At 43.0% G+C, this 10,890-nt stretch overlaps 1 long non-coding RNA gene across 1 annotated transcript; it reads right to left on the minus strand.

Annotated features, from left to right (window-relative positions):
- Positions 1–246: 246 nt before the first annotated feature.
- Positions 247–9,920, minus strand: LOC131925388 (uncharacterized). Its single transcript, XR_009383233.1, has 4 exons — positions 9,688–9,920; positions 5,307–5,864; positions 1,848–1,914; positions 247–1,653 (listed from the first exon to the last, which is right to left on the minus strand). It is a non-coding gene; the product is annotated as an uncharacterized LOC131925388 (long non-coding RNA).
- Positions 9,921–10,890: the final 970 nt, after the last annotated feature.

Raw genomic sequence — 10,890 nt, forward strand, 5'->3', positions numbered from 1 at the left:
AAGGAATCGCCAAGTGTTTGCAAAGGGACAGCCATCACCTGGGCACACTCACCAGCATGTTGTCACAACAGTCGTAGGTAACCTCTTAACAGTCTCCTGGGATTGTCAGTGGAAATACATTCCCTTTACCCAGAAAATCCACCCTGCAGCAGTAACAACACAGCTAAGTAGCAGCAAGCTTTCTGCCCTGTGGAGCTGGTGTGCATCGCTCTATTAGCTAGGTGTCACTTGTAATCACACACCATGTTTAACACGGTGATTTACTTAGGTGCTTTTGTAATAGACTTGCACTAAGCACAAGTCAAGGTGCCTGGAACACGGTGACTACACCCAAACGTTCGGAATGCCTTTCAGCTCGGCGAGTTCCATCTAGAGCTAGACTCTCTGGGGATGTCTTTGTTCAACAGGAAGCTGCAGACGGTTCCTCGTCCTCAGGAAGTACAGAGCTGTCTGGTGTTGTATGGCTTCCCTTTTCTCTTCTAGGGGTGGCAGTACGTGACTCTCGTCTCCCTTTGTCCCTTGGGCCCAGTTTCTAGCTGCTGTGACTTCTGAGAGATATCCCATGGGGATAACTCTGGTACAGGAAGGAAGGAGATAAATGTCATGGCCCTACAGATTAGAACGTAGACCAGTACTTCCTGCAAGCCTGCTGTGTGCTGGGGTCAGCCCTGGGGGCAGTCTTACAGGGGAAGGAGCTCCAGCAGCACTCCCTTCAACACACCACTCCTTAGAGCAGAAATGAAGACAAGGAACATGCCACAGTAGCTGTCATTCCCTCTTACAGCAGCCAGAGAGACATGCGTCCTTGAAGCAAAAGCAAAACGCATCTTCCGTGGGTTTAGTTACGTCGGCAGCACTCCTCTCTGCCCAGAAAAGATTGGAGACTTCCCACTGGCTCCTCTGTGAGTCCCAGTGTCTTCCTGGGTCCAGAACCTACTCTCAAACTGAACAGGACACGGCTGACTTACTGACTTAAGCCGAGGGAACCAGATACCTTTGTTAAAAGCCGTTCTCTTCACACTTTCACATTGGTATCTCTCAGAAGCACACCCCACGTTTCCCATCTCTGTTCCAGTTCATTCTCTCCTTGCATTCCTTGTGCCGCAGACTTCTCCGTGAGAACACAAGCATTCCTCAAATAGATTTCTCTTGCCCTCCGCCATAGCTTACAGTTTACAATGGTGCTTGATCCCTTGATCGGCAACAAGTGCAGGGGAGGGATGCACATTTTAGAGAAATGCGGGTACCACACTGCCTGCAGATTCAAGATTCAGCGTCAGCCTTATCCTGCATTTCAGAGGTTTCTTTTCACAACAGAGGTGGGGGAAGAACAGTGTAGCTATTTCGAGATGAGTGACCTTTCTGAAACACCTTCTGTCCCTCTCTCCAGGGGAACAGTCTTGGAGGTTCCTTGGGAACTTTGGGCAGCCATCTACCTGTTTCCTCCTTCTGTGTCTTACAGCTGCCCTGGGCTTCTTTCAGGGTGATTGCTCTTTGCTTGGCCAGGTGGAGGCATCCTGTCAGATGTGTGATTATCTGTCATTTAAGGGCCTGTGACTGACTTGGCTATTGCCATCTTTCCTTCTCCACGATCCTGGGATGGGGTCGAGGAGGTGGTGGGAACAACTCACTCCACCTTAGCATCCAAACGTTCTGTGCGGTTAGAGAAAGGATGTGACTGGATCAGTTGTTCAGGTAACAACTGACCCAGGCACCTGGTCAATACTTAATACTTCACTGCCCTTTCAAAGCACCAACTTTGCGTGTTGATTCACTATATAAAGGTGGGGTGTAAGGAGGAAACTGCTGGGGACCCTGGAGCCAGACTGCTCAAGTTCAAATCTCACCTATGCCATTTTTAAAACTGTGTGATCTTGGGCACATTAAATTCCTGGTGCTTCAGGTTTCACGTGTCTGAAATGAGAATAATAATGATGAATACTTGCTACTATTGTGGAAGTCATATCCATATGTGTAAGGTGTCTCCAGGGGCACCCGCTACTTCATGAGTTCTCGCTATCAGCTATCCCTTTCCTTAAAATAACATGAGTATACATGTTATCAAAGTAGTGGTTAAAAAAAACTTGTCATGAATTTTGTATTGTAGTTTTGTTGTTACTTAGGACTGGATTGACCAATGCTCAATTATCTGAAATATTAAATGACCAGACACAGGAAGAAAGTCTTTTTGTTAAAAGGAGAAAATTTACCCTAAAATGTTGGGCTTGTAGTTCTCTCTGCTTGCTAACATAAGGGACATATCTTGCTTTCTTATTTATTTCTTTGGCATGCTGGAGTCACATTCTCTGCCACCTGTCATTTTGGAGGTTCCTTAAAGGATTTGAGACCAAGCTGATGAAGCAAGTCAGTCTTTCCTAGTGGGCAGCAACACGAACTAGTTACAGGTTCTCAGAGTTCTAGAGGACTGTGGGGTTGATTTCATAGGACATTACTGTCTTGGGGTGGAAGATGACCCAGCCAATGGTAGTGTGGCCGCTGATAACCAATTTTCACATTTGTTTTTAGTTAATTTGTTTGACATTTCATCAGCATTAAAATGGTTCATATTTGCTAAGTTCAAAGTTTTGTTTACATGAATATACACATTGTGCAGTGATCAAATCAGGGTAACCATCATATCTACATCTTAAATATTTAACATTTCTTTGTGGTGAGAACATTTAAAAAATCCACTTTCTGTAGTTACTTTGAAGTTGACAACTTACAGAACAGAAGAACTTGTTCCTCCCTTGAGCCCTTCCCAAGTCCTCTAACTACCCCTATACTCTCACCCTCAGTGGATGATATCAGCATTTCTAGATTCCACATCTCAGTGAGGTTATGTGGAATTAGTTGTTCTGTGCCTGGCTTATTTCACTTAACATGGTCTTCACATTCATCCATGTTGCCACAAATGGCAGGACTTCATCCTTCCTTTAGTGACTGAATTATATTCAGTTGTACCAGAAACTTCTCAGCGGACAGAGGTTGATGCCAAGAAGGACATGATTTCTTCTCATTGGAGCCTTTCAGACAGAGGAGCCATGGTTAGGCTTTACCTGTTATGGAAAGGGTGTGTGAAGCCCAGAATCCAGCCAGATGATGCCTCCTCCTCCTCTTCCTCCTCCTCTTGCTTCTCCTCTTCTTCTTGCCCCTCCTCCTCTTCCTCCTCCTCTTTGTCCTCCTCCTCTTCCATGCTGATGCTCAAATCCTGGGCCTACTGTCTGCTAGGTTGTTGACAACTCTTTCACAGAAGCCCTGCTTTGTATTTCTGATGACTCAGTGTTCGAGGTGGGTGATGTTATAAGCTGCTGTTCCTGGTCTTGAACGGTTATGACCTGAAACAGTTTGAGCCATGCTGATGATAAATGTGGAGAAATCTGAAAGAATGAAAGCTGCCAGCAGCTAAGCTTGCAGAAAGCCTCAGATTTGAATGTGGATGTTATCTTTCTGACTGTAAGTTCAAGCTTCCTAGTTAACTTTCTCTTTAGTAGAAGAGATGGAGGATGAGAGCTACACATTGTGTAAATTGATGACTAATGTTTAAAGAGACAATGTATAAGATATGCCATATTTTTACTATATATGACATAAGTTTTCTATGATTCATAATGTACTTAGGATCTTTCAATCAACCAGAAAACATGCTATAAAAAATTCTGTTTTCGTATGGTTAATTGAATCTTGGATAAACTCTAGATTATCATATAGTAGTATTGTCAAGAGTTATAGAGTTCTTACTGTGTGTAGGATGATGTGATTTATGACAAGAAATGTTGAGATAAACAAAACAAGACTGTAAGACGATGTAGAGGACAGTTCATTTGGAAGGAACACAGATCAAAAGTGTGAAGATAAAAAGTACACGGTGTGATGAAGGCCGTGTTGGAAGGACTTCTATGGAAAGTAATTACAATTATTTCAATATTGCACATTCCATTTACTGAGCATTTACCACCTATCAGATATTGTGCTAAGTTCTTTGCAAGGGGAGAAATCTCAAACCTTTACAGTAACCCTGAGAAGGAGCTGCTACTGTTAGTCCCATTTCTCAGATGAGGATACTGAGGCACAAAGAGGATTAATGTATTGCTGAGACCTGTTCCCAAGCATCTGACTCCAGCGTCTGAACAAAACATGTGAGTGGAAACGTGCAAGGGAGCCCTTGAGTTGTTATTAAGATATGTAAGTGTTCATTTTCCTGAACTTAGCAATGTCTATCTTTCTGGGAATAGCTTTATAGAGAGATGGGTAGATTTGGGCAGAAGACTGTTCTGTTGATAACGAACTGTCCAAATTTGGACTAGCCACTTAGCCTCCCCAAGCTGAAATGTCCTCAACAATAAAATAGGAAATAAAAACTCCAGGGTCATTGTCTCCAGGATCAAATCAGATATCATTTATACAATTTACAGGATGGAATCTGAAGCCATTCACAGCAGCAAAGTGGCTCCAAATAGTCCCTTTCACAAAGGTTATCAGCTCCAATTATCTGTCGTAAGCGGTTACCCTTGAATAATGATTTGCTCATCTGTCTGCCATCTGCAATGTGAGTGCATCAAGGCCAGACATAGCCTCTCTTCGAACCTCATGGCCTTAACAGTAGTACAGCTCTTGCTGAAGGTTCAGTGACTCCAGCACCTGTTCCCAGCAGGATAGAGCTGGAGAAATCACCAATTTTGTCAGCACACTGGGATATCAGCTTGTAGATGAGGAGACAGGAAAAGGGGGTAACTTGTTGAGGGGTCAAGCAAGGTGTGATAATAGCTCAGATACAATGTACACAAAGAAAGGCTCCATGCTACAGCAAGGATTGCATGGCAGATAGATGTCTGTTAGAGAAAGTGCCAAAAAGAATGGCTGGGGATGTCCCACTGGCTGTCTGTGCCTGCATGCCACCCCCCCATCCACTTTTGCCTTGCTTCTACCCTCCCCTATGATACGAGGTGGATGTGGCTTGGGAATTCTTTTGAAATTTATTTAAAAGTCTCTAGATATTCCATCTCTTCCTTGTTTGAAAATAGACAGTAAGATTGCATTTGCATGGGATTTACTATAAAATACGAATTATAGCAATTATTTACTAGTTCTCTATTCTAAGGCAGGTACTAGACTAGATCTTTCACATAAATTATCCTCGGTTTTCACCCAGATTCCAAAGACAGTATTATTATTATTATTATTATTATTATTATTATTATTACTACTACTACTACTACTACTATTATTTGCTGTTGAGGAAGCTCCTGAACCAGTGATGTGGGTGGTAAGTGATGGAGTCCAGATTCTAAACCAGCTCCACATACCAAGGGCCTTGATGTTGTAGCTAGGAGCTTTGTTCTTGCTTATGTGATGCGAAATTGACCGTATCACTGACCTTTCAATATTTTCTCTCTAAGTAAGATATAAAGAATACAGGATTTAATCATACCTGGTCCACTTTATAAAGCAGATAATTATGAGGTCAAACAAAATGAAATAGTGTATTAGTCTGTTTTATGCTGCTGTAACAAAATTTCTGACACTTATTTCTAGAGAAATAAGATCTCTTTAGCTTGTAGATTTGGAGGTCCAAGGGTGTGATGATTACATTGGCTTAGCTTTGCTGGGGATATCATGGTAATCAGCCTCGTAATGGTAAAAGTGCAGGTAGATAGAATCATCACATAGTGAGATATTTAGCCAGGACCCAGGGAGGAGTCAGTATTTCTCTTTCAATAATAATTCTCTTAGGAATTAGTTGGGGGTCCCATGAGAACTATGTTAATCCTTGTTTAGGGCAGCTTCCCTAATAATCTGATGACCTCCCTAGTTCCCACCGCATCCTCTTCTTCCAGTGAGGACCCAACTTCCAACATTTGAACCTGTAGGGGACACACCAAAACCATATCTAACTATAACAGATGGTGAATGTGATGATATTCTTTTTAATCAGGCCTTTCCTCTGTGTGGGCCAACACTTCTCAGATATTGGATCTTATTCCATTAGTCCATCCCCTGTGGTCTCTGTCCTCGGGGTTAGACTTCTGATGGAAGTGCTTTGCCCAGACCATCATTCTTGGGAAAATCTGCTCCTAATTTAGAGCCTTATCAGCAAAGCTCTCACTTCCTTCCTCATCCATTTTCTCATCTAGCAAATGAAGATGAAGATAACAACTTGCCCTTGAAAGCTCAGAAGAGAAGCACTATTTTAATACAAAGCCTTATTTAGGGGGAAAAAAATCCATTCAAAGCTGATGCACATGAAGCGTTGATTTTTAGCTTTTTAAAAAAAAAAAAACAGATGTACAGACACAGCAAGGGGTGAACAATCCACACAGACATTTTAAACAGTCTGCACTGTAGAAACAGGAGAAGGTCTCAGCTGCCTGCTTTAGACTGTAGAACGCAACATTAAGTTCAAGTAAAGTAAGGTTTCCTGGTTTGTACAAGTGTTTCCTGTGGTCCAGGGTTTGCACTAGCCAAAACTAGGAAGAATCCTCTCTGGTGGGATGCCCTGAGGGTGCTGTGTGACTCTATGTGACCAGATGGCCAGATGGCATTTTTAACATAGCGTGTCCTGTGGATTCGATAGTACAGCAAGAATGCACTCTTGGTCCCATCTGCCAGGTGATGCTATAAAAAGCTGAACAGACATAATAGTCACCCTTCCTGATCATATTAGCATGTCTGTATTTGCCTGATCTGTGAACACAGAGCCCTCTGGCCTTGAGATCACATTAGCAGTGGCCCTGGCTGCGTACTGTGCTATCGACTTCATGTTTGATCCTATGTACGCACACCTAAACGGGAAAGGATGTAGCTTGCCATGTACAAGAACACTGCTCTTGTTTTATGATCCTCCCACTCAGAAGTAGGAAGGAATCAGGAATACTGGCAGACGGTAGGGAGGTCAGTGTGAGTTTCAGAATGGAGCCAAACATGCTGTGGTTGGAGAAGGCAAGAGCTACCATTTAAAGAGCAAAGACCTAAAAATTAGGACTCCTGGGTATTGACATTATAGACACATGACCTTGAGCAAGTCAGTCCCTCAGAGTCTCAGCATCCTCATAGGCTATTCTTGGCACAGAGGGCAAGTGTCCATCAGTAGTCCACTTTGTAGACTACAGAATACATTCATGTTAAGGATTACATGGACAGCAGACACTTGAAGATACTCCTGTTTGAATGCCCAACACTTAGGTCATGGCTGGGCATAGGGTGAGCACTTAATTATGTTTGGGGACTAATGATACAAATCATTGAGCTGCAGGAGATGAGGCTGGTAATGAGGTTGGCTGACCTAGAAGACAGAATTACCAATGAGTCCAATTTGCCTCACATCTGTGCAGGCGAGAGGTTAAGGACATTCTCATACCTGTAGCCCTAAATAGTCAAGATATGCCCTGTTTCTAAACTAACACTTAGTCTTCTACAACAGAAGAAAATTTCCTGTGGATCCCTAGGACTCACTGAAGTTGTTTGTGTGTTTGTTTGAACTGAATTGATTAATAAGATGAAATCATATTGAAAAAAAAACATTGTGGTCATCAATTCCTATAAAATTATAAAAACACAAATAAAATAAATTATAAATTAAACCAAAGTGAAATTCAAATTCAAATGGGCATTAACTTAATCTGATGGATGATGTTGTTTTATGGAATGTAGTTGGCCTAGATGTGAATAAGGTCCTGAGACTAGGGAAAGTCTTCTTTATTTAAGTTTTTCTAATGCTTAAGATTTTTTTGGCAGTTTCACACGTGTATTCAACCTATCATGATTATCTTCACATCTCCCATTGCATCTCTTATCCCACTCCTAAGCTGTTGATCCTTTCTTTCCAACTAGTTTCTCTCCTACTTCCATCTCTCTGTGACCCTACATCTCTCTGTCTCTGTCTCTGTCTCCTTCTCTCTCTCTCTCTCTCTCTCTCTCTCTCTCTCTCTCTCTCTCTCTCTCTCTGTGTGTGTGTGTGTGTGTGTGTGTGTGTGTGTGTGATCACAGCTTACATGTGCTCTTGACTGCAAGGGTCACATCATGTCCAGAGGACAGAATTTTATAGGACTTCTCTTCATCTTCTCACTCTGACAATTGTCTCACCTCTTCTATGATGTTTCCTAAGCCTTGAAGGAGGTGATGCAGATGTCCTATTTAGGGCTGAAAACCCAATAGATACTTGTTCTCAGCACTCAAGAGACTTTAGGTCCCTCCTTGAACTGTCACCTACTGTACACACCCTGAGCAAGGCTGAGAGCAGCACTCATCTATGGGTATACACAGGAACGTGCAGAAGTCAGCTTGACTGCATGTCAATGGGTATACACAGGAATGTGCAGAAGTCAGCTTGACTGCATGTCAATGGGTATACACAGGAATGTGTAGAAGTCAGTTTGACTGCATGTCAATGGGAATACACAGGAACGTGCAGAAGTCAGCTTGACTGCATGTCAATGGGTATACACAGGAACATGCAGAAGTCAGCTTGACTGCATGTCAATGGGTATACACAGGAACGTGTAGAAGTCAGCTTGACTGCATGTCAATGGGTATACACAGGAACGTGTAGAAGTCAGCTTGACTGCATGTCAATGGGTATACACAGGAACGTGCAGAAGTCAGCTTGACTGCATGTCAATGGGTATACACAGGAATGTGCAGAAGTCAGCTTGACTGCATGTCAATGGGTATACACAGGAACGTGTAGAAGTCAGCTTGACTGCATGTCAATGGGAATACACAGGAACATGCAGAAGTCAGCTTGACTGCATGTCAATGGGTATACACAGGAACGTGCAGAAGTCAGCTTGACTGCATGTCAATGGGAATACACAGGAACGTGCAGAAGTCAGCTTGACTGCATGTCAATGGGTATACACAGGAACGTGCAGAAGTCAGCTTGACTGCATGTCAATGGGTATACACAGGAACATGCAGAAGTCAGCTTGACTGCATGTCAATGGGTATACACAGGAACGTGTAGAAGTCAGCTTGACTGCCTGTCAATGGGTATACACAGGAACGTGTAGAAGTCAGCTTGACTGCATGTCAATGGGTATACACAGGAACGTGCAGAAGTCAGCTTGACTGCATGTCAATGGGTATACACAGGAACGTGCAGAAGTCAGCTTGACTGCATGTCAGTCTAGCAAGCCAACAGTAATAGATTCTTTCTTGGAGCTCGTGTCTTCCCTCCCTTTCCACAGGCTTTTGACCAAGTTCACAGTATCAGGTATGTTGTATTCCCTGTGGAGTGGGCCTCAAATCTGGCCAAACAGTAGTTGGTTGTCCAAGAACGGTCATGCCGCTATTGAACCAGTGGGCATGTCTGACCTGGAATGTTGGTATTGAAGCACTCAAGATCCACATCTGGGTAAGGTCATGGATGGCTTTTCTCCCTCAGCAACCTCAAGAGCACCTTCTGGCACTTCCAACACCAGGAAGCATGGAGCTTCCAGCTCAGGCCCAGTTTGATTTCTCTGTTACCTCTTTCCAGAATATGTGGTGTCTTCAGTGATCAGATCTTGACCTGGTGGGCAATCAGGAGCAATAGCTTGTCCTGTGACTGTGAAACATTTACCCTATGACACTTGATAAGAAGACACCACTACAGACAGTCTTATCCTAAGTTATTTTCTTCTTAGGACAAATAAATATTATTATTGGTCCAAAATTCATTCATCCAAGAGTTGTTTACTAGAAACTTACTGTGTTCCAGACAGCACTTCTAGATTCTTGGACCACACTAGTAAACTAGAAAAAAAATGAGAGTTTGCATTTTGATGGGGAAGATAGGAAAAAAAAATGAAACTCTTAGAGTCTATATAGTATATTAGAAGTTAATGTGTGCTGCGAAGAAAACAAAATGGAAAGATAAGTTGTTTTTTTTTTCTTGAGTTTTGAATGGGAAACTGAACAGATATTGCAAATTTTAGCAGCGTGACACTAGGTATCCCTGAGGAGGTTACAACTGAGCAAAAGAGAAAAAGTAAGTAAGGAGTAAGTAACAGGCAGAGAGAAGAGTCAGTGGACAGACTGTAAGGACCTGAGGCAGAGGCCAAGGGGGCTAGCTGGGCGTGAGTGAAGGGAGCATGACCAAAAGTAATGCGTGACCAGACTACGGAAGGGCTGGCATTTATTCTGAAAGAGATGAGATTTGTTTAGAGGATGTGGAGTTGAGCCACGACAGGGTATGAGTGACGTTTTAGTAGTAGCAGCCAGGCTGTTACATTGATGTTAGATGGTGAAGTGATAAGGCTTGATTAAAACATTTTTTTTTTGTAGTAATACCAAAGGACTATGATAGTGATTCATACCAAGATGGTGGCAGCAGACACAGAGCTACTGTTCAGTTTCTGCATGCTATGAATATAGAGCCAAAGGAAGTAGGTGGAAATGGGAGCTAAGACTGACTTTGATGTCTTTGACTTGGGAATTGGGTGATAGGAACTGCCATCAACTGAAGTAGGAAAGACTAGGGGATAGTGCAGATTTTTTTTTTTATTTTTAAGTTTTTAAACCTTAAAAAAATTGTCTTTTGACCCAGAGACTATGTGCAACTTTCATTGGTCATTCTGAGTCCAGGTTCATCTGACACCAGCCTTCTCTATCATGTTCCCAATGACGGACCCCAATGAGTTCTAAGCAGATGCATACCTTCTGTGTCCTGACTGTGGATGGAGTCTTTGCCAGAGTGTCCTTCCAGAGTAGGTTCAAGGCCATGGCAGGTCTCCCCTGGGCCTCAGCTCCCACCTGTGTACATGGAGAGGGAGTACAGACACTCTTGCAACCTGTGCGCCTTAGGTGTACTGAAGGTGTACGAGAGATGAGGTCACCGCCACATCGATCTTGACCCTCAAGATAGCGTCCCCTGGGTCTGCCTCCAAGAAAGGTAGGTGATGACATCACAAA

Source organism: Peromyscus eremicus, chromosome 15 (assembly GCF_949786415.1).
Source record: "Peromyscus eremicus chromosome 15, PerEre_H2_v1, whole genome shotgun sequence".
NCBI classification, from domain to species: Eukaryota; Metazoa; Chordata; class Mammalia; order Rodentia; family Cricetidae; genus Peromyscus; species Peromyscus eremicus.